The 27,416-nt window shown below is 34.1% G+C and overlaps 1 protein-coding gene across 1 annotated transcript in view; it reads left to right on the forward strand.

The window, feature by feature from the left end:
* Positions 1-8,407: 8,407 nt before the first annotated feature.
* LOC118749306 (proton-coupled amino acid transporter-like protein pathetic) overlaps positions 8,408-27,416 on the forward strand; it is a 202,769-nt gene continuing 183,760 nt past the window's right edge. The window contains exon 1 of the mRNA XM_036484103.1: positions 8,408-8,483. The gene's annotated coding sequence lies outside the window, so the exon portion shown is untranslated. The remainder of the gene's footprint in view (positions 8,484-27,416) is intronic.

Raw genomic sequence — 27,416 nt, forward strand, 5'->3', positions numbered from 1 at the left:
ACCTTTCAAATGATACCTTATATATTAAGTTCCGGCCACTAGTTGGAAAGATATAGAGGTAAATGTGTTTTGGTTCTTGTCTCCACTACGAGATGCTTTGGTATGTATGTGGCGTCTGTACGTACCTTCATTTAATTTTGTTCAAACTTTCAGGAATTAAAGTACAAAAAAAAACTAAGAAGATTTTGTTCCAGGATGTCTTGATTCGTATGCCTTTGTGGGCGTGGCTGCTGCCTGAAATTCGAAAAAAGGCAATTTTTTAAACTACCACTGTCTCCGCACTACTCAGTCCATGTCATTGATGTGAATATCAGTAGAAGGGTCTTCAAACAAGCTATCTAACGCTGTCTTTTGTTTTTATAAAGTATAAATATATCATAACGTTATCGCCCGAAAACTAAAAATCGGGCTGCTGAAAATATACATTTCGGGCATTTTCTCAAAAACTGGTCAGTCAATTTTATTCTAAGGTTCACAAATCTAGCCCGAAACGTTAGCTTTCATCCCGGCGCAGGTACTAAGTATATGATTTTCACCTGTGCGAAAGCTACCGCAAGCCGGTGCGTATAAATTTTGAGTAAATTAGCGTCCTTAAATTTCGAAATATTGAAGTTTCAAGCATTTCTGAAATTTGAGGTTATATGAAAAGCGGCCGTAATTTTAGTCCGATTTCAATAATTTTCAACGTTTTACTTTTATGTGGCAAGCACAATAACCATACCGAGTTTGGTACAAATTGGTATAACGGTTACCGAGATACATATATGTGATCATAAGTGGGCGGTGCCACGCCCATTTTCCAAAATTTTATCATACACGTATTTCTTGGTAAATAATTGTTGCAAGCATCCATTTTGAGTAAATTAGCTTTAATATTTATTGATTTATCGAAGATTTCGTATTTCTCCAAATTACCGTTATATGGGAGATAAGCGTGGTTATTGTCCGATTTTAAAACTTTTCGGTCATTTGGTATGCTATAGCAAGACTAACAACTGTGCCAAGTTTGGAAGAAATTGGTGCAGCGGGATTAATCGATTTCTCTTTTCATTCTGATCATTTATGTATACATTTGTCTATATCTATCTCGATTCGTTTTGCCTGTTACAAACAACCGTTATGTTAACAAAGTTATAATACCCTTGTGCACAAGTGCGCTCGGGTATAAAAATGTAGTTCCAAAAAGGGTAAAATGGTTAAAAATTAACATATCCGTCTAATTTGGTTACTTTAAGATATAAAGATAACTTACCCAGTTCCCCGAAAAAAATTGCCCATTCCCCGATTGCCCCTTAAACCGAAATTCCGTGCAAATCGGGGAATTCCCCGCGAGTTGACAAGTTGAAGGATGTAGCTGTGCTAATCACTTCGTACATGTCTTGGAAACCACAATTTGTGTGTATTTTAAAGTAATTAACCTACCTGGGAAGACGCGTACAATATTACCTATAGTTGTACATAAATATGTAAAAATGCATTTGGTTCACCCAATATGCCGCTACTACTTACATACATATGTATAAATTGCCACTCGTACACGTGATAGAAGTAAAACTTCTTAAAAAAGCACATGTGTGCGCCCCACACCCGGTAGAAATCTTAACAAAAATAAACTACGAGACTATCAGACGAATATATGTAGTTGTTTATTGTATCCAAAGTTGGTACAAGTTGATAAGTTTTTATCATTTCATATATTTTTAATTTTTAAATTTTGCGAATACAAAGGATATGATCATTCTCTTTCGCTTTATTTCGTATTCGAAAAATTATGTGTTTCAATGGACACATCGATTTGAATACATAATTTAGATTTAGATAATATTTTTAGCAATTTATTTGAGAAAAATAAAACATTTAGGTTATTGTTTGTATTTTGGTCGATATTAAATTTGCTACCCCAAAATGATTGATATCAAATAAAACACCTCTTTGAGGTAAAATTTTCGAGTGACGAAAGCTGAACTAGAAACACAAAATTTATGATATCAATTTCGTGACGTGGTGCCACGCCCATTAAGAAAAAAATCAATAATATTGCGTCTTGTTAAGAGACTGTTGTAAGTTGGCGTGTTTAGTTATCGAAATATCGGAATTTTCGTATTTCTAAAATTTACCGTTATATGGTAGATGGCGTTAATTTTATTCCGATTTAAAAAATTGATAAACCGGTTACCAAGATACACATATGCAGGAATAAGTGGGCGGTGCCACGCCCATTTTTCCGAAATTTCCCTAAGTAGCATTTTCAGTACGTTTCAAAGGCAGTTAAAAAATGCGTATAATTTTCGTCACGAAATTGATATCATAAATTTTGTGTTTCTAGTTCAGCTTTCGTGTTTTTATCATGATATCTCCCACGTTCCTCAGAAGTAGTTTATTATTATTTTTTAACAAATTACATAAAATTTTGATTCCTCTTTTGATCGTCGGTAAACGTTTTTGGCGCATATTATCAAAAATTACAAGTTTAGAATTAATACACTTTGGGAAAGTAGGAAATTGAATTTTTCCCTCGTAAAGTGAAGTTTTTTAGGACGGAGACATAATTTATGCTACACATGCAGCAATAATGGTATTTGAATTATTACATTAAAACATTTGTTTGCTCATAATTTAAAACATTTGACTATCACGAAATGTTAGAGTCTGATAAACAAAACTTGACTTGTTATGGGGAAATTATGAAAAGTGTAATGTCGATCTTACCACATCATTGATGAACTTAATCAGTTCTAAAGATTGCATGAACTGTAGTGCAATAACCAGTGCGATACAAATTTCGTGCAATCTATAGAGATGATTTCCATTTAAATTTAACCGGTGCATTCGGGACATGACTTTATTTATCAACGAAACTCATACATACTTGATCTGCTTTTTGGTCAAATTCTTTTGTCGAGGTTGTGCGCATTTTCTTATATATGTGACCTGGTCTACGGAAAGGGGGCTTAGGTGTCAAAAAATCAATTTTCACTTTTTGGTTGATTCGGATGGAAGATGAGATGCTTTTTCACGTGGTGAAAAGCAGAAAATCCTAACTTGCTTAGAAGTGTACTAAAAATAATAATAATATTAATAATAATAATAATAATATTAATAATAATAATAATAAAACTATAATAATATTCCGACCAACAACAACACTTACTGGACCAACAACAACACTTACTGGACGTCCGGCGCGGAGAACAATTAACGAGATAATGAGAAACTGACGAAACGAGTTTCTTACTTTTAACAGCTTTTTCACAGAAAACTAGTTTTCGCACGTAAGCTCCCTTTTCGTAGACCAGGTCACATATAACAATAAATTTGGTTCATGCGTTGTATGGAAGAAAATCCGCACACCTTCGACAAAAAAAAAAAAATCTTAAAAATCAACGGTAATTTTAAGCGACTTGAAACATGCACTTTATTAAACCCAAATTAAATGGGCTACAAAACTGCATACTCAAAATCTTTCTAAGAAATCTAATTAAAAAAATCTAAATTTTTATGAACTTTGGGCAAGCTTTGAAAGTTTTATTTATGCGGTTTCTGATACAGATCAACCCAAGTTTTAAAAAAAAATTATTAACAATAAATAAATAAACATAAGTTTGCAGCAGCTTCATTTTGAATTTTAGTGCTATTATTTTACTCGCAGCTATACCGGTTGAATTTAAATGGAAAGCATATTGTCGGCAGAGTGGAAGAGCGCCCTATCTCAGCAAATGATTGAAAAACGCCCTATTTCAAAATTTGGTTTAAAAACACTCTATGTTAGCTGCCGATATATTGAATTAATATTTGTTGAGATAGGGCGTTTTCGGACCGGCTGCCGAGGTAGAACGATCTTCCACTCTTGAAATAGAGAATTTATTTTTATTTTGAAAAACTAATAAAAACCTCATGTCATCTTCTTGCAAAGAGTTTTTTATTGACAATTGGTCTATTAAGGAAAGTATTTTTTCTTCTTCGCTTGTTAATTGGACCAATGCGTCATACAGGGAATTCCACCTAACAACTGTCGGACGAAGAAGAGTGTAACCCATAATTTTAACAACTTTCTCCTTTTGCTTCGGAGAACCCATCAATTTCCACGGGGTGTTGCATCTGCTGATTGCTTCAGAATGCATTTTTTTACTTTTTTGATGCATTTATTGCCTTTTGCACATCAACGTTGCAATCAAATTAAGGCTGTGAGAAGAACACCGTAAGTGCCTTGGAAGATGAGGGTATAATTTTCCACCTTCCTCAGGTTCACAAAGCTCCTCTTCGTCATCTGATATTGGAGCATCAGAATCTGATTCCCCTCCTAATTGAATATTGCACTCATCTGTTGTCGCATATTCTTCTTCTTCAACTAAAATGAAATAAAATTGTATAAAACTCAGTACTTAATAAGCTCATTAGTTTTAAAGATAACTAATATAGCCAGTATCATAAAAATGTAAATTTTATTAAATGTTAGGAAGTTTTTTATGGGTTAATAATTATCTACCATAAAGTGTCAAAGAAATCATTTTTGGAATTGTAAATTGACTTCAATGGTGTAAAATAAAAAATAATAGTTTTGTTAAGATAAAAAAACATTTGCCTTTGCTCACTTGTATCAAACCAATTAACTCCAAGTTCTCGAAAAGCTTTAGCAAAATTAGTGGCATTGTCCGTCACAGTAGCCACAATTTTATTCGCATCCAACCCAAATTCATTGTGAATACTTTCCAACTGCTCGGCAATGTGATCATATGAATGGATACCAGGGAATCGATGACAAGCAATTGCTGCAGACTTTTGATCCAAAGTCTCGTTATCAATCTAGAAATCATCGAGTTTCATTACAAATAACACGGGGCTACAAAATAAATAAATAATAGTTTAAAAAACTAAAAAAAAAAACGCTTTTTGTGTCCTGCTATTTTGGTTTGTTTACTTCAAATTGAGAAATGAAGAAAATTGTATCTCCTATCGCCACGATGTCACTTCTTCGTCACTATTGGAAGTTATCAAAGCGATAGTAACTCATTTTACAAAAACAAAGAACATTTCTGTCGCTTTCTATCTTCTTAACAGCTGAGATTTTTCCTCTTTGAAGTTTTGAAACATTTAACATACATATTCTTTTTTGATTTTCCAGTTAACGTACAAGAAATCGTATTCATGGGGAAATTATACCATTATTATTATTAGTGGTATTCATCTAAAGCGATAACTTTATCAAGCAGATAATCTTATAAGTTCACGTACTCTGTTACATGAACGACCCACACTATCTTTTCGTTTACACATGCGACAATAGTCGTTTGTTTTGTTTGGTTATAGAGATAAAATCTGTTTAAATAAATATACATATAACATAAAGGCTATTTATTTGAAGCAAGTTAGAAAAAACAATGGCAGAATGTCTGTTTGTGTATGAATTCATTTGTCACGGCTAGTAAACTTTGCGGCCAAATTATCAGTGAAACAAAACAAACAGAACGGATAATAATTGAACCGGATTTCTATCAGGATCATATCGTTGTTGTTGAATTTGCGTGCAAAATTTGTATGCGGATCCAGATTATTGCCCAAGAAAACATAGCTAGAGTTGCGACAGAGTTGCATTGGCTTCATTTTATCAAGTTTATTAGGTGAAATCGCTGGATAAATTTATCAGAAATATGTAAACGAGTTTCCGTACAAATTTTGACAGTTCATTTATAAGGTTTACACAATTATAAGTTTATACGGTTTACAATGCATTTATAAGGTTTGATGAATACCCTTATTATTATTATTATTTATAATTCCTCCATAACAAATAATAAAATTGCGTTTAATTTTAAACAGCTAAGTTATTTTACTGCTGTATTGTAGCTATTGTTATTCAGTCAAGGTAAGAAGTATCATACATACAGGTGAAGCTAATAAAAGTGTGTTAAAAAGTCATCACAGAACTTACCCTTAAAAGCGGGCATTTATTATCTATCCAGAACAAATGCCGCTGCAGGATACAATAGTTCTTTTTAACAAAGTTAAAAACTCACCCAATGTATAGATACTCTGAGATAACGATAACTGGTGTTGCTCCAAATATCAGCAGTCGTACAAACGTGTGTCTGTTCGGCTATTGCTCGCTTTAAGCCAGCCATAATTGCACTGTGTCTCTGTATAATTCGTCTACCTAATGTACGCCTTGACATATGGTTTAGTTTTTGGTTTCCCTTCAAAGGCAGTTCTATAAAAAGTGTTAAAAAGCTCGACATTTTTACGAAGGTTTGTTGAATTTTTTTAAATATTGCACAAAGTTTGAAACTTGGATTTAAAAGATAACTAAAAAAGCTTCGCAAATAAATCTCTAAAAATTTTATTTTCGGTAGAGAATTTTAGACAATTGATAAGTTATATTAAAAACGGAAGTATACCGAGCCCGTGCTAGTAGAGATAAAAGCTCTCTGAGAGCTATAAATACTAATACTTTCTGCTCCGACCAATCAGAAAGACCCAAAAGCTTTCATTTGACATGCCAACGTTCAAAAAATTCTGAAAAACAAGGCACATTAAACAGGTAGTATCAGTAGAGCAAAAACAACATTTGCGTGTATTTTGTTGTTGCTTCTGGTATCGAAAGTGTCAAAAACTGTTCTGAATTTTTTCTTCTAAATCAAAGCGTGCCATGTAAAATACAAAAAATTATAAAAAATAAAAAATTGAAATTGGAAAAAATAAAAATTGTTGCAACTTTCTTTCCTAGTAAATTTGTTTGCTTCTCGAAGCATTGATCCATCCTTTACAAGGGCCAGTAATCAGCGGTTGTGCTGCTGAGTTGGGCGAACGTTCCAAAAGCTGCTATTCAAACGCTTGTTTTGTATGGAAAAAGGTTTCACATGCAAATGGATTTTAACAATTCAGAATTTTTGTGAGAAAAAATTAAAAATATTTGACATTTTCGAGACCAAATAATTTGAAAATAAATCAAATCAGCTGCTCTACTGATACTACCTGTTCAATGTACCTTGCTGAAAAATATTAAAAATTAAAAATTATTAAAAAAATGTCAAAATTGTATGCATGTCTGCCCACCAAAAAAGAGGCCAAGGCGTAATTAGTTATTTCCCAAGAGGTCTTATCGAACGCAGAGATAAATAGAGCATACGAACTAAACATTTTGAAGTCTCCAAGTTATCCGTATGCGTTAATATCATGAAGCAGACATTCGCACAAAACAAATTGAAACACAAAAACTTGATTTTGAATATTTTTTTTGAATTTTTATTGGTAGTCAAACAACCGTCAAAGTTAAATCCAAATGTTCAATGTGGACGATTGTGTTTTCCAAAAAGCTCTTTTTCATTTAACAAGTTAAATGGGGCCCATTTGAACATAATATAAGAAATAAAATAAATAAATGAGAAAAATAATCATTATTTCATTTATTCAAATAATTTCGAATTCGAAATTCTCAGTGTAATTTCGAACTCTGTTATCGGGTTATCCCGTTAAATAGGAATATATATTTTTTAATAAATGCATACGAAATCAACACACTGGAGAAAATGAATAATATAACCTAATAGCCAGCCAGATGTGAATACCTACACTGTATTCCAGATTTTTTTCCCCCTAAATAATGGAATTATAACTTACCACTTATCATTTTCCTATACAAGGAATTTTCAACTGTGGAGAGACTGGCACCAGTTATATATAGTTATATGTTTTTTGTATGCTATTAACATTTCTACTTCCAGACTGTTGATCCAAATACTTCTGATCACAATTATCCTTCACATTTTTATACTCGGGTATTGCTTGTTTATGTATTTTCTTCGGAATAATATATTTGGAGGTGGTTCATTAATGTTTAATATTAGGGACTGGAAAATTACCTTTATATGTTTATATAAGTTAGACGGAGCTTTGAAAGAAGCGTGACATTTCTTTTCGCCAGGACATAATTGGCATATTGCCGTTATTTTTCCATTTAAAATGGTCTCTTCCGGGACAATTTTAAAGAAGCGGCCATTCGCATAAGGTCGCTTTGAGCACTCGCGCAGAAGTTCTTCCACTCTTTCTGCCTCACTGAATTTCTGTCCATCACTATGAGTGGTGGCAATGGTTGACGCACAGCGATTGCTGCCATTTACTGAAATTATCTCATCTTCTTCAAGTCTCCTTCGTTTCGCTGGTTTCGCGTGAGAGTAGCATTCGTCAACAACTTCGCTCATAGATTGTTGGCTAAAATTCAAATCGCGTCAAGGTCTTCTGGCTTCACTGATGTCATTTCTCTCTTCGCCTTATTTTGACTTCAATGCTTCTTGGCTTAACCTTGTTAATTCTTCTCCCCTGTTCCTAAAAAATATCTCTTACATTATGCCATTTTCTAGGTTAAATACCCTATGGCTAATTTTTTTTTTCAGCACATGCTTGCGGTATATTCAACAGTTACACAGCTTAGCAGGCTGATCCTGTGATGAATCTATGCTTAATAAATGGCGTGGTTGAGGCCTAAAAATGTAGGTATATTTTACCTTAATAATTGATTATAAAATCCACAAAAAGATAATATTAGGTTATGTCAAACACATGACGGGATGACTTCAGATAAACTCTATATTCAGTTTTAGCTACCACAAAAAAATCGTATAAGCATCGCCTCATCATCAGAATATAAATTAATATTACAATTTCTTTTAATTTAAAACACTTACATATTTCTCTTTGAGTCTTTTCACGTTCGGCTTTAATTAAATATATATATGAATGTGGACCGTTTAATTAATGCTGATGGAATGATCACAGGAAAAATATTAAAGTTTTATACTCAAAGAGAAACAAAGAGGTAGCTATGTTAACGAGGGTTAGCTTTATTTTTGTTTTTATTGCATGCTCATGTAAATTAACATAAAAAGTAAAAATAGTAATTGAGCACCATAGGTACATGCATATATACCTTTCCCACTATAATTGTTCTTGTATCTAAACTGTTTGCCTTTATATATCAGAGGTCGGCAAAAGTTAAAAGGTGACTGTGTTTGTGAACGCACGAGAACTGCTCCGTAAGCGTTCAATAAGGGCATATACAAAAAATATTTTGCGATTAAATCATATATTTATTAATAGAAATATACCTTCGATGCATGGGCAAAAAACACTTTTTATTAAAAAAGTATAGAAAAAACAAGTTTCAAAAATATTTAACTTTAGATTCGCCCTCGTCAATATTTAAAAATATTGTATATTAGTATTGGTTGAACTTTTTCAAAATCTTTAACAGCCAGTTTCATGAAAGCTCCCAGCCAGCAAGAAAACGTACATTTTACGAACATTATGTTTTACGAGGGATTCTCGTATCGCCAAAAAGTTAGAGAAAAGCTCGTAAACGATAAAACAAAAAAATATAATAGAAAGAGGCTTGTAATAATTTGTCAGCACAAGAAAAAATTTTAGTTTTGTTGACAATTTTTCTTCAATCACAATATTTTATAAGTAAGTAGTTTGTTAAATATTTAATTTAAGAAAATTATTAAGTATGTGATTTATTGGCAGACTGGTGCAAACGCAAAGGACGATCTTTTCGTCAAAAATTTAACTCCGACGAAGAAGTTTTTATTTCCGTTTCAAAGAAGCACTTCCAATATGCACACGACCGGCAAAAAAAATTGGCAGCCTATCGGCAAAAAAGAAAAAATAAATTCAGCTACTTTATAATATACATTAAACCCCTCTTATTTAATTGTTAATTTGGAAATAGATAGTTTGTTAATATTTATTTATCTGAAAATATCTTCACATATACAGTGCCGGAAAAAAATATTGGCACAGAGAATTTTTCGCCATGAATGCAAAGTTTTTTATTCTGATTTCTTCTCTAATTGTTTCTTATAAATATATAGTTAGTAAGAAGTTCTACTTTCAAATCAGATTTTTAGAAAAATTTTAAGTATGCAGTTTTATAGCCCATTTAATTTTAGTATAATAAAGTGCACACTTGAATAGCTAGAAAACCTCTTTGTTTTTTGACAATTTCTTATACGCAGTTTCTTCCATACAAAAAAAAAATGTCGCACATAATTTGCATGGAAGAAACTGCGTGAAAAAATTGCCAAAAATCAACTCGGTTTTCTGGCAACTTCAAGCTTGCACTATGTTATACTAAAATATAATGGGATATAAAACTGCATACTTAAAAATTTTTCTCAAAAATCTGATTTGAAAGTACTAACTATATTTAAAAAAAATTATGTGCGAAAAGAAATTCAAGTAAAAAACTTTGCATACATTGCGAAAAATTCTCTATGCCAATACTTAGATCCGGCACTATAAATATTTATTAATTATAATTCCATTCAATAAAAGAACTACAATAATTTGAATTAATTAATTGCCTTTATTTTTAGCATTCAAAAACAGTAGATAAAGCAGTGTAAAAAAAACGCTTTTTTAACGTAAATTAATCGTTTACGAGACTCGTTTACAATTAAAAAACGGACGTAAAAATATTCGCATACGAATGCTTTTTCGATCCGTTTACGACTGTTCGTAGGCGATGCACAATTTAAAGCGAAAAAGTGCTCGAAAAAGAGTCGTAAACGGCTATCATAAACGATTTTTAATCCGGTTTTTCTTCGAGAAAATATCCAATTACGAGCTTGTTTACGATGATTTTGCTGGCTGGGCTATTTAAGTGAAAGGTGATTTTAATTTTTTGAATTTTATATGGAATTTCACAGAAAATAAAAAATCATTTTCCATTTAAGATGCTGGTGAAACCGGCAGTAAGTGAGAAATTATTGTTTTATTTGAATTTAATATTGAAACTGATAGCAAAAAAAATAAGGTTTCACTTAAATTTCTTTCGTAAAAACGGCAGTAAATCTCTTTCAAATTCAAATTAAGAATTTAATTTTTTTTAACGTCTCATATCATCTAAATTGTCCATTTCAGACTTGTTCTTTTATTAAGATGTTGTCTTTCTTTATCACTAAATTTATTAATACCATTGTTGGATCACCCTAATAGTACGCTCTGCAAATCTATTAATTAGCTCATCATATTTAGTTATCACTCACAATATTATTTAAAACGCTAATTTCATTAATAACCAATTTCGTTAATAACCACTCACAATGTACTCATAAACTAAAACTCATTGTAAACATATGCATACACATACATGCACACACTTAATATTAAACATCAAGCATTAAGCGCTGGTTATAACTACTTACATTGTAAGTGCAGGGCATAGAGAAGCAGCGTATGTGAAGCAGTGGTGTATTATACTCGGCATAGAGCGCATAATCCGCCATAATCAGCTGTTCAGTGTAATCAGTTAGTCTGTTCCAGTACTCCAGGATATAGTTAGGCAGACATAACTGAAGAATGCGTATGCATAGCCTAATTTTCAATGAAATGGCGGCAACTAACTTTATAGCCGACTTTATTTTGACTATAAATATTCCCCAATGTATGTATGTACAAGAACGACTTTTCAGTAAATTCTGTAGATCTGATGAGTACTGGAACAGACTAATGAGAGCAATGAGAGTGGCATCTCTCTTTGAAAATGTCACATATCGAAAAATTAAAATTCTCTAGACTTCGCTGTCACGCCCTGTCATCCGCTGCGTCAGATAATCGCTTGTATGCAAAGCTCATTAAACAGATTCGATAAGAGGCAGTACTCATGTTATGAGCTCTAGCACAATGCAAGCATAACCAGCGCTTCACACTCATTCCCACTCTCACTTAATATTTTTGGTTGTACTACATACATACATCTTACTAATATCTTACTAATATTATAAATGTGAAAGTTTGTATGTTTGGATGTTTGGGAAATCATCACGCGGAAACGACTGAACGGATTTGCATGAAGTTTTGTACGCAGATAGCTTATGGGCCAGATTGGTTAATAGGCAATTTTTTAAGAGTTGCCACCTGTTAAATAAGTTTAATTTATTTAATATGCGGGAACGACTGAATGGATTTGCATGAAAATTTGCACACAGATAGCTTATGATCTACAGTGGAAAATAGGCAACTTTTCTTAAGAGTTGCCACCTGTTAAAAAAGTTTCATTATATTAATACGCGGAAGCGACTGAATGGATTTGCATGAAATTTTGAAGGCAGATAGCTTATGACTTACAGTAAAAAATAGGGTAATTTTTTGGAAGAGTTGCCACCTGTTAAAAAAGCTTAAATAAATTAATACGCGGACACGACTAAACGGATTTGCATGAAATTTTGCACACAGATATATTATGACCTAGGTTAGAAAGTAGGCTACTTTTTTTAAGAGTTGCCACCTGTTAGAAATGTTTAATTTAATTAATACGCATAAACGAGTCAACTGATTTGCATGGAAGTTTTCACACAGATGGCTTATGAGCTACGTTGAAAAATAGGCTACTTTTTTTAAGAGTTACCACCTGCTAAAAAAGTTTAATTAAATTAATACGTGGAAAAGTCTGAACGGATTTGCATGAAATTTTGCAGGCAGATAGCTTATGACCTACAGTGGAAAATAGGCTAATTTTTTGGAAGAGTTGTCACCTGTTAAAAAAGTTTTAATTAAATTAATACGCGGAAACGACTGAACAGATTTGCATCACATTTCGCACGGAGATAGCTTATGACCTATGTTGGAAAATAGGCTACTATTTTAAGAGTTATCACGTATTAGGAAAGTATAATTAAGATAATACGCGTAAATGACTGAACTGATTTGCATGAAAGTTTGCACACAGATAGCTTATGACCTAGACTGGAAAATAGACTACTTTTTTAAGAATTGCCACCTGTTTGAAATTAAAATTTTGCTCAAAGATGGTTTATGACCTAGATTGAAAAACAGGCTACTTCCTTAACCGGTTTTCCGATCAGAACGAAATTTAGTACACTTACTACGGATTTCGGAAGGATGGTCTTAGACTGAAAGTAAGTCCGATAACTCAAGGCCCCTCCCATACAAATTGGAATTTTCATATTACATACATATCTCTGGAAGTATTTGTGGGAGAGTTCACTTGGTATAGTGATATCTATGTGGAATCAAAGTTGGCATTATTCGACTGATGTTTTAATCAGTTAGTTAATTCGATTAAATTCAATCTGATTAGAGTTAATCATGATTAATTTTAATCTGACTAAACAGTTAATCGTAACCGCGATTAAAAAATTAATTTTTAATCATTAACTCGTAATTCGATCAAGTAGTTTTGGTGATTAATTAAGTTATGCTGGAATTTCCCTGTGCACACAAACCAAGTTAATCCGGTATGGCTAAGTCGGGTTTCCTTATCCATCTAAGCAATTTGGTGTGCATTTTCATTAAGATATATACCAACAAACGTTTTAAAAACTAGGTTTGTAAAAGTTCCCATTTTATGTATTACTAATAACAATAATTATAATTTTTTTATATTATGTTGTTTTTATAAGCGTAAAATACAAAATAATTATTATAACTGGTGTTTGGTTTCAAACTCGGACAAACTAGACAAATTAATCAGATTTTATTTTTAATTGGATTAACGATTAATGTTTTAAATTAATTAAACGTAATCGCAGCCAGCGATTAACGATTCAAAAAATGTTATCATTAATCGTACAGTTGATAACGACTAATTAATTTTAATCGTCAAACGCGATTAACATTTTAATCGTTAATCAGATTAACAGTTTTCCAACACTGTGTGAAATCATGTTCATATTCACGGAGAAAAATCGAGGTTTTTGGAAAAGAGGCGTAGCACCTCCCATACTGACTGAAAGCTTCATAATGCATATCCCTTCAAATGTTTGGGGTAAAGTACTCAAGGTTGGTATGGAAATACATATGTATGTATGTATGTGAAACTAATACCATACTCATGGAGAAAAATGAGAGTTATTGGGAAAGGTGATGTGGCAACTCCCATGCATATTGATTTTTCTATGCCGCATATCTCTGGAGGTGTTTGTTGCAGAGGACGGGAGCTTGGCACCGAGATGTGTATACAAAAATAATTCCATACTCATGGAGAAAAATTTGCGTTATTCGAAAAGGGGGCATGGTACCTCCCGTACAAATTTACTTTTATACTGCATATCCCTAGAGGTGTTCATGGTAGAGTACTGCACTTGGTACTGGGGTATGTAAAATCAATTCTAAATTCATGAAAGAAGATTAGGGTTATAAGAAAAAGGGGCGTGGCACTTTCTGTGCAAATTGACTTTTTCTTGCCACATATCCCCGGAAGTGTTTGTGGAAAAATACTGGAACTTGGTATGGAGTTGTGTATACAAAATGTTTCAATTGCTCATGGAAAAAATGTGAGTTATTTAAAAAGGAGGCATGTCTCCTCCCATACATACTAAACATTTCTTAATACATATCTCTGGAAGGATAGAAAATCTTTGGAAGTATTTTAAATTTGTTATGGAGGTTTATTTTATAAGTGCCGTACTGATAGAAAAAATTTCATTTAATGGAAAAGGGAGAGCCGGGTTCGGCCTTATAATCTAAAGCTCTCTTGAGGCATTTGCTACAGTAATGAGAAGTGGTATTTTATCAAGGCCAGGTTACTAAATTTGAGTTGGAAATATTAGAACCCGCCGTGGCACTTCCAAGAAGGTTACATGTTTACGCGTCGTATACCTGGAACCATTTTAAGGTAAACTTAGAGGGATTGATATCTTTCGTATGCCTAGCGCGCAGACGAGATTTTATAATTTCATAGTTTTAAACGGCCTAAATACCTTAACTCGCTTAAAAAACAACGAGCTATAACGAAATGGGCACAGAAATAAAATCGAATGGCCTTATTCAAAGAAAATAAAGTAGCTTTATAAAAGGTTTATAAATTGAAAAATGTATGAAAACGTCAATTTATAAAGCTCTTTAAACCTACTTTATTTTTTATGAATAAGGCCATTCCATTATTAAATTATTTTTCTTATTTGCATAAAAGCGCGGGGTGAAACCCGCGGGTATAACCTAGTATGTACATAATTTGAAGTCTAATATCTAGTACATAGTTCCTCTAAATTCTCGCATCACATACGGACAAACATATATTTCGCGCATTTCAATTACCATTTGTTCGCTAGCCATTATTTGCGCACCCCCGCTTCCTAACTCTCATGCAACCTAGGAAACGCTCCTTGGTTCCACAATCATTATGAAGTCATTCAAAATACATATCGATATAGGTCCCGGATATCCCGAAATACTCCCGAAGGTCCTCAAAGTCCCGAAATTATTCCAGAGAATCCCGAAAACCCCATAAATCCGAAATAGGTCCCAAAAATCTGGAAATAGTCCCGAAAATCCAAAATTAGTCCCAAAAATCCGAAAATAGTTCCGAGAATCCCGAAAGAGTCCCGAAAGTCCCAAATATCCGAAATAAGTCCCGGATATCCCGAAATACTCCCGAAGGTCCTAAATATCCTGAAATTATTCCAGAGAATCCTGAAAACCCCATAATTCCGAAATATGTCCCAAAAATCTGGAAATAGTCCCGAAAATCCAAAATTAGTCCCAAAAAAATCGATATACTCCCGAAAGCCCCAAACATCCCGAAAATAGTTCCGAGCATCCCGAAATAATCCCGAAAGTCCCAAAAAACCGAAGTAAGTCCCAAAAATCCCGAATTAGTTCCCAAAGTCCCAAAATTCCTAAATAAGTCCCAAAAATCTCGCAATGGTCCCGAAAGTCCCACAAATGGAGAAATGGTCCCAAAAATCCGAAATTATTTCAAAAAATCCCGAAATACTCCTGAAAATCCCGAAATGATCCCGAAAGTTCTAAAAATCCAAAATTAGTCCCAAAAAAATCGATATACTCCCGAAAGCCCCAAAAATCCCGAAAATAGTTCCGAGCATCCCGAAAGTCCCAAAAATCCGAAGTAAGTCCCAAAAATCCCGAAATAGTTCCCAAAGTCCCAAAATTCCTAAATAAGTCCCAAAAATCTCGCAATGGTCCCGAAAGTTCCACAAATGGAGAAATGGTCCCGAAAGTTCCAAAAATCCGGAAATAGGTCCCAAAAATTCCGAAAAGGTCGCGAAAGTTCCAAAAATCCAAAATTAGTCCCAAAAAAATCGATATACTCCCGAAAGACCCAAAAATCCCGAAAATAGATCCAAGAAACACGAAATAGTCCCGAAAGTCCCAAAAATCCCAAAAATCCCAAAAATCCGAAATAAGTCCCAAAAATCCCGAATTAGTTCCCAAAGTCCCAAAATTCCTAAATAATTCCCAAAAATCTCGCAATGGTCCCGAAAGTCCCACAAATGGAGAAATAGTCCCAAAAGTCCCAAAAATCCGAAATTATTTCCAAAAATCTCGAAATACTGAAAATCCCGAAATGATCCCGAAAGTTCCAAAAATCCAAAATTTGTCCCAAAAAAATCGATATACTCCCGAAAGCCCCAAAAATCCCGAAAATAGTTCCGAGCATCCCGGAATAGTCCCAAATATCCGAAATACGTCTCAAAAATCCTGAACTAGTTCTTAAAGTACCAAAATTCCTAAATAAGTCCCAAAAAACTCGAAATTGTCCCGAAAGTCCACAAATGGAGAAATAGTCCCGAAAGTCCCAAAAATCCGGAAATAGGTCCCAAAAGTCCCGAATTAGTTCTCAAAATCCCAAAAGTCCTAAATTAATCCCAAGAATGAAGAAAGTCCCAAAAATCCGAAATTAGTTCAAAAAATCCCGAAATACTCCTGAAAACCCTGAAAACAAGAAACACGAAATAGTCCCGAAAGTCCCAAAAATCCCAAAAATCCGAAATACGTCCCAAAAATCCCGAATTAGTTCCCAAAGTCCCAAAATTCCTAAATAATTCCCAAAAATCTCGCAATGGTCCCGAAAGTCCCACAAATGGAGAAATAGTCCCAAAAATCCGAAATTATTTCCAAAAATCTCGAAATACTGAAAATCCCGAAATGATCCCGAAAGTTCCAAAAATCCAAAATTAGTCCCAAAAAAATCGATATACTCCCGAAAGCCCCAAAAATCCCGAAAATAGTTCCGAGCATCCCGGAATAGTCCCAAATATCCGAAATACGTCTAAAAAATCCTGAATTAGTTCTTAAAGTACCAAAATTCCTAAATAAGTCCCAAAAAACTCGAAATGGTCCCGAAAGTCCACAAATGGAGAAATAGTCCCGAAAGTCCCAAAAATCCGGAAATAGGTCCCAAAAGTCCCGAATTAGTTCTCAAAATCCCAAAAGTCCTAAATTAATCCCAAGAATGAAGAAAGTCCCAAAAATCCAAAATTAGTCCCAAAAATACCGAAATCTGTTCCGACAATTACGAAATAGTCCCGATAGTCCCAAAAATCCTTAAATAGTTTGGAAAGTCCCATAATTCCTAAATTAATCCCAAAAGTCCCAAAAATCTGGATATACACTCGAAAATCTGAAATTATTCCCGAGAAACCCGAAATAGTCCCGAAAGTTCCAAAAATCTGGAAATAGACCCGGAAGTCCCAAAAATACCGAAATTACTCCCGACAATCCCTAAATAGTATCGAAAGTCCCAAAAATTCAAAATGAGTTCCAAAAATCCAAAAACAGTTCCGGAGTCCCAAAAATCCCGAAAGTCACAAAAATCCTGAAATTAGTCCCCAAAATACGGATTTTAGTTCCGAGAATCTCGAAAGTCCCAAAAAACTCGAAGCAGACCCGAAAGTCCGAAATAAGTCCCAAAAATCCGTAAATAGTCCCGACGTACTCTAGAAAATCCCGATATTAGTTCCGAGAATCCCAAAATCTCAAACAAAGTTTCCGGGAGTCCCTAAAGAATTACGAAATAGCTTCGAAAATCCCGAAATATTCCCGAAAACCCCGAAATAGTCTCGAAAATTCTGATTTAGTCTGAAGAATCTCAAAAATCCCGAAATAGATCCCAAATTAAGGTGTGGTGAGTTGATTTGAGGAGAGGTGAAGTGAGTTGTGGTAAAGTAAGTTGAGGTGAGTGTAAGGTGAGGTGTCAATTCTCTAAATTTCTCCTAAACTATGCAGTATTTAGTTTGAAAGTATTTAGCCATCGACTAAATACCTTGGTACTTTAGTGAAAGTATTTTGCATCCCCAAGGTACCTGAGTACTTTGGACCAGAGTATTTAGCGTCTGCTAAATACTTTTGTTTTTTGTACTTTGGTATCTAGCAGCTCCTAAATACTCAAGTTTTTCTTACTTTAATATCTAATAGCTCCTAAATACCTAAATACTTTTTACTTGAGTATTTAGCACCACCTAAATACCTAAGTAAATAGTACTTGGGTATTTAGCAGCTCCTAAATACCTAAGTAAATAGTACTTGGGTATTTAGCAGCTCCTAAAAATACCTAAATACTTTTGTACTTAGTACTTAATACTTAGTAAATACAATTTTGCCCATCACTGGTTAAAATGCGGGAAGCTTTGCGTGTGTGCTGATATCTGATTTTTTTAATGTCTTTATTTCTAGACTCGGGAGCTTCTTCTGAGAGCTCTCTTATTGAAACTAAAGCGTTTTCAATAATGTCAGGAGCGTGAATTAATATTTTGTGTACGGTAGCTGGGAGATAATACCAAGAATATTTTTCAACGAGTTCTTCGGCAGTATCAAGCGCGTACTTCCTAAATTGTTCAACATTCACGCGATAACCAGAAGAGAAGGCTTGTAATAATGTTGCACACCGATCTATTAAATTTATATCCAGGCCTGTTATTTCAGCAGATAATCTACTATTTTTAAAAATATTTCTGGCTGTGTTTCCGTCATTAGACGATCCGCTTCCTCCAGTGTTTGGTTTGTCCACAATTAGTCCCATTTTTTCCGAAATTCTAACTGGATATGTAATTTTCTTTCCTGAACTTTCTGTTCCTTCTTGTGTTCTTATTTGCCATTGTTTAATAGGAACATGCATGTGTCATGCAGAAAGTAATCGAAAAAGCGAATGTATGCATGCAGGGGAGATAATCCGAATTCATACCGATCTTTTTGAACTGTTTTTTGCAAACATGTTTTAATATCATTCATTTCAGTTGGCTTTGCACTACGTATGTAACATTTTGCTGATGAAGTTTCTGAAAGTGCGTTACAAACTTTTCCATCAACCATTGTAAGCTGCAGGGAATGTTTAATTTGTATTGTTTTTGTAGCTGTTTTATATTGAGTTGGCATCAGATGATCTATTTTGTCTCTAAAATATTTCTGTTCATCGACGGTCAATTGAGCGGACTCTTTTTTTAAATTGAATTATAATCGGGCGGCAGAATCTGGTGGATGATGGTCGGGGATTTTTCCAAATTACTTTTCTACAATTGTTCTCACCTGGTTTTGTTGGAGCGGGACATACGAGGTAACAAATAAATTATTGTCTTCCAAGTTATTATCTTCGACCTTTTCTCTCTCTCAAGAACTATTGCCTTTGAACGGTAACATTTTTTCCAGAACTCAGATATCCTTTTAATATTATAATCTAAACGTTCTATTAATTCAGGGCCATTAATTGCGTATCCCTGATTTTCGATTTGGGTTTTAATTAAATCGTAAGCTTTCCTTGATCTTTCAGCATTTGAACTTTGGTCATATATTTACGAGAAAGTTCACACTGGTTAGATGTACCTATCGCAAAAAAAGTCAAAATAATGCAATTAAACAATAAAAATAATAATAACAACATGAAAACAGCACAACCAAACCTATTGCGGTACATGCATAACAACAAAAAAGAACATAACACAAGCACGACGAAGAACTTTCACAATGCATATGCAAAAACACTCACAAAAACAACAAGGTTGAGCTGCTCTTTCGCAAATTACACAATATGAAGCGAAAATATGCAGCTGATTTTAACAACTGAGAATCTTAAAACATTAGCTTATGTTTAAAAAAGAAATCATTGAAGGGACCCGGAGGGAACACAATTAAAACCTTACCTGAAAATATAATTCTAAGAACTATTGAACACTGATAATGGCACTAAGGGAACATTAGTATTTTTATATACACAAAGCAAGCAAATGACACAAAAACTGAATTAAAATAAAGTTTATACCTTCAACTAAAAAATTCATTTTGATTTAAGGTTTTCTACAAAGTTTTTATGCTTGTTTTTAGATTTTTCAATTTGCACTTCGCAACTATGATGCTTACACAGAAAGTTGACAGCTAGTTATGTGTCCTCTCTACTCTGATATTCTTGAAGAGTGCATGCAAAACAAAACCAATAATCGCTTTTAAAACCTTATTCTTATAAGAAATAGAGATGCCATATTTGGACACGAAATTCGGACTTTCATTTTTTTATTTTTGGCCTATGGGATCGACCACTGTGCAATGATTCCAATGGAAGTTATTTAGTTCTGTAAACAAAGCGTCATAATCAATTGACTTATAATCACGATAAGAGAATTTCGTCGTTGCATCCACTACATTTGTTAATTTAAAATCAAACTTGCAAAAAATAAGGTCATGGTCAGAAATAAAGGAGATTTGATCAAACAGACGTACACCCGTTGATTCAGGGACAATGAACATATCTAATAAACTAGGACGATTATTACAAGAAAATCTCGTAGGCACAACAGTGTTAACTACGGACATACCAGTAAAAGCAACAGAGTCAAGAAACCTGGCTGATAAGGAATCATGCTTAAAGGCCTGTATGCAGTTCTTAAGAAAAGCTAAAAGTCCAGACAAAATGACGTACAAGAAATGGCTAAGAAATTTTCTTGAGTCAAATTTCCTTCAGGCAGTACGCAGTTCTTAAGAAATTTGTTACGCTTTTTACTACGGGTTTCTAAAGTTTTTTGTGAAAAAAGAGCACAAGGCAACCCAGGTTTGCAACAGAAATATATGCCCGTTCCTTTATTTCTCGAGGAAAGAGTGAGGCAACAGGCTGTGAAGTATCAAAAATGTCAAAATTCCTTGGACACACACACGAAATAATGGCAAATTTTTCTTGACCGATTTCTTGAGAGCTGCATACAGGCCTTAAGCAAATTAACATTAAAATCGCCACAGATAACGTAATGGTCATAGTCGAGAAGACGTTGAGAGATGTCGCCAAAAAATGGTTCAAAAGAAGAATATCTATTGAAATTATACACACTCGACACTAGTACTTTAATGTTGGCATAAGACAGTAAAACAGACAAATACTCAACTTCAGACGTAGACGAGCAACTTACAATTTTAGCATTTATAAATAATTTACTATACACAGCTACCCCGCCGCCTATTTTACCCACGCGATCATTACGATATAAATTGTAATTTGGAATGGAATAAAAACTATCAGGAAGTTCTGCATCAAAGTCTCAGAGACACAAATCACATCGACAGACAAGTATTCAAATAAGTGTCTCACATAATCTAATTTTTCATTATTAAGACTACGAGCATTGAAGTGTACAACATTTAGCCCATTGTCTTGCTTACAAAGAATATTTACCAGTACCGAATGATTATCGTCAACGCTAGAAAATGATTAAACGGACACTCAAACAGATGCGGTATAGTTATGTACCGCCTTGTACCGCACTTCCAATACCGCGTCTGTTTGAGTGTCTCTTTATCCGTCGACATACGAATAACATAAGGGAGATACAACTTCAAATAATAAATCAATAACAGAAAAGTGGTGGTTATTTACAGACTTAACAGAGGTTGAAAACAAAGAGGAGGGAAAAATAAGAATAATACAATTATGAATAATGGCAGAGGAACAATATACGTTAGACATTATTTAATGTGTTATAACTAATTGTGTTGAATAAGTCCGCGCTACTGTGTACAGCAACCGGCTCACTGTCAGCAGACACACGTACAAACACCTCGCCTCGCCGGGAAAACACACTATGCAGTTTTTTCAGCTTAATTCCAGCTTGGAAAATTTTTCTGTTAACATCAGAAAGACTCATAAATGAAAAAGTTGCTGTCAGAGCCAAAACCTGCTAACTTAACAGACAGCGCAGCTTTGGTTTTTTTTTCTGTATCTGCCAAAAGCAGACAAAGTAAGGGCCTTAAAATATTAACTAGAAAGTTTTTAAGAAACAAGTATATTTACTTTGCCCTCGCCCACCTACATTTGATCCTGGGTACGCCCTTGGATGTACATATTTGTATGAATAAATAGGTGACAGGTAATAAGGTCAATGGAAATAAGGTCAATTGACTTTATTTCCCACCCTGGTGCGAAATAAAGTCAATTGACATTATTACCTTTTCAAAAGCGAAATAAAGTCAACAAAAATTTGGAAATAACGTCATTGATGCTATTTCCTCATTCAAATGGAAATAGCGTCAACAATGCTTAAAGTATGTCGATTCATAGAAAAAAATGTTCTTACAATAAACATTGCCCCGTAAGTGTTGTTTTTTAATAGATGAAAAAGGTTATTGCCAAATACTCAGTGTTGTGATATTAATCCACACACAATCATGAACTACCACCAATTGATTTTATTAAAAAAATTTAGATTACGAATGTGTAAAAACACGATGCGAAAAACTAAACACCTGCGCACAGCTGGAATACGAGAAATATTTGAAGAAAGAGTGTATAAATGATCCATAACTTGCAAAACATTTTTCGTTTCCACAAAAATAAAGCGAACACTATTAAATTGATGAAACAGTCCATGTCCAAAACCCCCGGAGGAACACTGAAAGAATTCTGTGTTTTAAATTAGCATATTTTGAACGAATTCGGAATGTCTAGGGTGGAAAAGAAACCAACCTTTCTATAAGGAAACAATTATAGAAAAAGAATTTTCTTACACTGTATTCATGTCTCCCCCAGCAATTTGTGGAACCGAGATCATATAAGATAATTTATTGGTTTTCACACACTTTTGAAACACAAATTATATGCTTTTTTACTGCAGACAAGTTGTTGCCCCAAAACACAGCAGAAATCTTCCAATCAGCGCTGCCAACTATCCTTAGTTATGAGGTGCCATATTGAGGATAAACAAGTAAGAAAGTCTAAGTTCGGGCGGAGCCGAACATTAAATACCCGGCGCAAGTATTAAATATATGTTTTCCACCTTTCCGAAAGCTACCGCTACATGATAAGCCGGGGTGCGAAATATTGCAGTTTCAAGCATTTCTGAAATTTACCGTTATATAAAAAGCGGCCGTAATTTTAGTCCGATTTCAATAATTTTCAACGTTTTGCTTTTAAGTGGCAAGCACAATAACCACACCGAGTTTGGTACAAATTGGTAGAACGGTTACCGATATACATATATGTGATCATATTTTGTCATAAACGTATTTCTTGGTAAAGAATTGTTGCAATCATCAATTTTGAATAAATTTGCTTCAATATTTACTGATTTATCGCAGGTTTTGTATTTCTCGAAATTATCGTTATATGGGATGTGGGCGTGGTTATTGTCCGATTTTAGAAATTTTCGGCAAGTTGGTATGCTGTACCAGGACCAACAACTGTGCCAAGTTTGGAAGAAATTGTGTAGCGGTTACCAAGATATACACATGTAACCATAAGTGGGCGTGGCTACGCCCATTTGCCAAAATTTTGTAATATTCTTATTTTTCGTCTAAAACTCATTGCAAATATCAATTTTTAGTGAATTATCTTCAGTAGTTACTAAAATATCGCAGTTTTCGTATTTCTTAAAATTACCGTTATATGGGAGGTAGGCGTGGTTATTATCCGATTTCGCCCATTTTCAATACCATCCGTCCCACGCCCAAAAGAAGTTCACGTACCAAGTTTCGTTAAGATATCTCAATTTTTACTCGAGTTATCGTGTGCACAGACGGACGGACGGACGGACAGACAGTCACCGCTTAATCGATTTCTCTGTTCATTCTGATCATTTATGTATACATTTGTCTATATCTATCTCGATTCGTTTTGCCTGTTACAAACAACCGTTATGTGAACAAAGTTATAATACCCTTGTGCACAAGTGCGCTCGGGTATAAAAAGTGCCAGAATGTGCCAAAGAGAGAAATAATAAATTATGCCAAATTGAAAAATTAAGTGCCATTTGAAGTAAAATAGGGACAAATGGCACGGTTTGAGCCAAGTTGGCATCCCTGCTTCCAATAACTTACAAATATAAAAAGGTGAAATATCGAGGGCTTGAATTCATTAATACCCTCTATCTGCAATTTGCACAAAAACTAATTTGTGATTTTAGAAACCATGTGGGACTTATTACCTGTCGTTATATAAGGTAGCATTAATATCACTGATGACAGTTAAAGCTTGGGTGGATTTTTATATTAATATCTCATCTTTGTGAAAAATGTGCAGATAGAGGGTATTATTGAATATAAGCCCTCGATGTTTAAAATATATAAAAATTTTATTTCAACGTATACAAAAAGTAAATCCACCTGCGTTACAGCACGGCGGGAGACGCGGAAGGGGAGCCGGGGGGCCGCGGCGTAGCGTGACGTGGTGTGCGCGCCGGTCGCGCGGGGTACGCGGGGCGCGAGCGCGAGCGCGGCGCGCGCGGTGTGGCGACTAACGCGGGCCGCCGCGAAGCTAAGCAAATTTAATTTAATTTTTAAAAAGGTAATAATGTCAATTGACTTTATTTCGCACCAGGGTGGGAAATAAAGTCAATTGACCTTATTTCCGTTGATCTTATTACCTGGCACCGAATAAATATATCCATTTTATAATACTCCTAACAATCCGTAAAGAAGTACAGTAGTTTATTTACATACTCAAACAGCGAGAGGTGTTTCCCATGCAATACATACTGAGCATTTGGAGTATTGCCATGCGATAAGGCTTATTTATGAATGGAGATAATAAAATGCACGCGTAAGTAAATGCCTTGGCAATCTAATCAGTAATTAAATTCCAATTTGCTTTGGTCGATAGGTAGCTTTGTTTACCAGATGGAGCACCTAATTTAATCTTTATCTAAGTATGCACTATAAAATAATTTGCTTTTTCACATCCCGTGTACGTTTTTTAAGCACTCGCAAATTATATTTTTACTTATAAACTAGCAGACCACCCGACGTCGCACAGTGGGGCAAAAAAGGTTGCTGTGGACAAATGAATTTTGAGAGCCCAAATATGAACCGAGTTTAAGTTTCTTTTTTTTAAAAAAATTAATAATTAAATTTCGCGTCATCTGTGGCGATTTTTTAAAAAAGCTCTGGTTTTTTATTTATTTATGTTGAAAAATGAAAGACAACAAATTTCACGTTTGAATGCTTCCACTTTTTTGGAAAATACTTGAAATCAAAAAATAAACAGAAATTTTCACACAACATATCTCTGGAAGTATTCATCGTAGAGTGCTGCAACTTAGTATAGAGATATATAATATCAACGCCAAACTCGTGGAAAAAATGGGAGTTATTGAAAAACGGGGCGTGGCACTTCTCATACAAACTGAATTTCTCAAATTAGAATGTGTATGTGGTGTGAGAAATTCAGTTTGTGTGGGAGGTGCCACGCCCCCTTTTTCAATAACTTCCATTTTTTCCCATGACTTTGGCGTTGATATTATATACCTCTATACTAAGTTGCAGCACTCTGCGATGAATAATTCCAGAGATATTTTGTGTGAAAACTTCAGTTTGGTGGGCGGTGCCACGCCCCCTTGATACATCGAAATTATTTTTCCTGTATTATCATCCTCGGAGGATCTAGAGTCGATGTCCAAAATTTCAAAAATATCGGTATACGTAGCTGTTCTCGAGTTTTTCGAACAGAAAAAAAACGGCTTTCAAAATATATTAGATAAAAAATTAAAAACATTTTTCAATTAATGGTATCCTATGGAAAAATGTTTATGAATACTTTTTTAAGTAATTGCAGGCATTTGAAATTAATTTCAAATATTTTCCAAAAAATTGGAAGTATTCAAACGTAAACATTTTTTTTCTTTAATTTTTCAACGTAAATAAATAAAAAAGTAAAGCTCTTTTAAAAAATCGGCACGATAGATCGACGCGAAATCTAAGTATCTCTTCTTTGAAAAAAAAAAGAAACTTGAAATCGTTTCATAATTGGGCTCTCAAAGTTGATTTGCCCACAGCAACTTTTTTTGCCCCACTGTGCGTCGTTCGAGGGATTGCTATCGCAAGTTGCTGACGTATGTTCTGGATGCTGCAAGGTTGAGATAGCGATGCGATATTTGTCGCTAACTCGTTTGAGAATAGCCCCACTGGAGAAACGTCGCAAACCTACATTTATTTGGCGCGTAAAAAGGTAAAATAAAGCAATTATTCATGAGTCAGCAAAACTTTATTAATAATATTTAAAATCAAGGAATGAAACCGATTCAAAATAACGTTCCGGTTTCGGTTTCGGTTTTGGTTTCGTTCTTCAAAATTTTTTTCGGTTTCGGTTTCGTTCCTGTTTCGGATGAAAACAAGTTTGACAAAAAAAATATTTATTAAATAAATATGTACCTTCCAAGGTTTGTTTTTGGCGAAATTAAACATTGTGATTAATTTTAATTTATACTAGGAATGCCAGTTACTTTCTAAATTGGACCGTTCTTCTAGTTTTTTAAGACCCTTGGAGAGGTTTTCTAACTGAGCACGTCGTTACATATATAGTACAAAATTACTTACCGGAAAATCTCCTTCACCAAAGACTAATATCCCTTAACTTAACAAAGTTCGATATCTCGACTAATTTCGATTCGATTTCGATTTCGTCTTGATAATTTTGGATAATTCCAAAATATATATATCTCCATATAAATCGATAACTCGATAAACTTTGGATACCTCTATGAATTTCGATAACTCGGTTAATTTTAATAGCTCCATTTTTTTGGAAAGCTATCGACCAATTTCTCTGGTAGCACGATAAAATTCGATAAACAGTGATAACTTGATAAACTTATATGACCTTGAAATTTCGATAACTTCATATATTTTGAAAATTTCAAAAACTTCGATTCGATGAATTGACAATTTTCAGTAAATTAATAAATACCGGTAAATCTATAAGTTCAAAGAACTCGATGCATTACGATAACTCTATAAATTCCAGTAACTCCATAAATATTGATAATGCAATTAATATCGATAACTTGATAAATTTCATTAACTTGACAAATTTCGTTAGTCCCATAAATTTTTATAGCTGCATATGTAACTACAGAGAAACCCACTTAAGTACGCCCCCGCTTAAGTACCTAACCCACTTAAGTTCCCTTTGGGCACCGTAAATTTTTTAATGTATTCTGAAGAAAATCTCTCTTTTAAGTACCTCCCCGCTTATGTACCCAACCCGCCTAAGTACCTACATTTTTCGTACCCCATTTACCATTTTATTTATAATTTTCCCCTTTTAAGTGCTTATTTTCAGTGGCAGCGCTACACACCTTCGGCAAAAAAATTATTAAAAATCAACGGTAATTTTTAGCCACTTGAAACTTGCGCATTATTAAACTAAACTTGAATGGGCTATAAAACTGTATATGTACTCATAAAAAATGGTAACA

Source organism: Rhagoletis pomonella, unplaced genomic scaffold (genome assembly GCF_013731165.1).
Source record: "Rhagoletis pomonella isolate Grant_MI unplaced genomic scaffold, Rhpom_1.0 Rhpom_scaffold_00014, whole genome shotgun sequence".
Lineage (NCBI taxonomy): Eukaryota > Metazoa > Arthropoda > Insecta > Diptera > Tephritidae > Rhagoletis > Rhagoletis pomonella.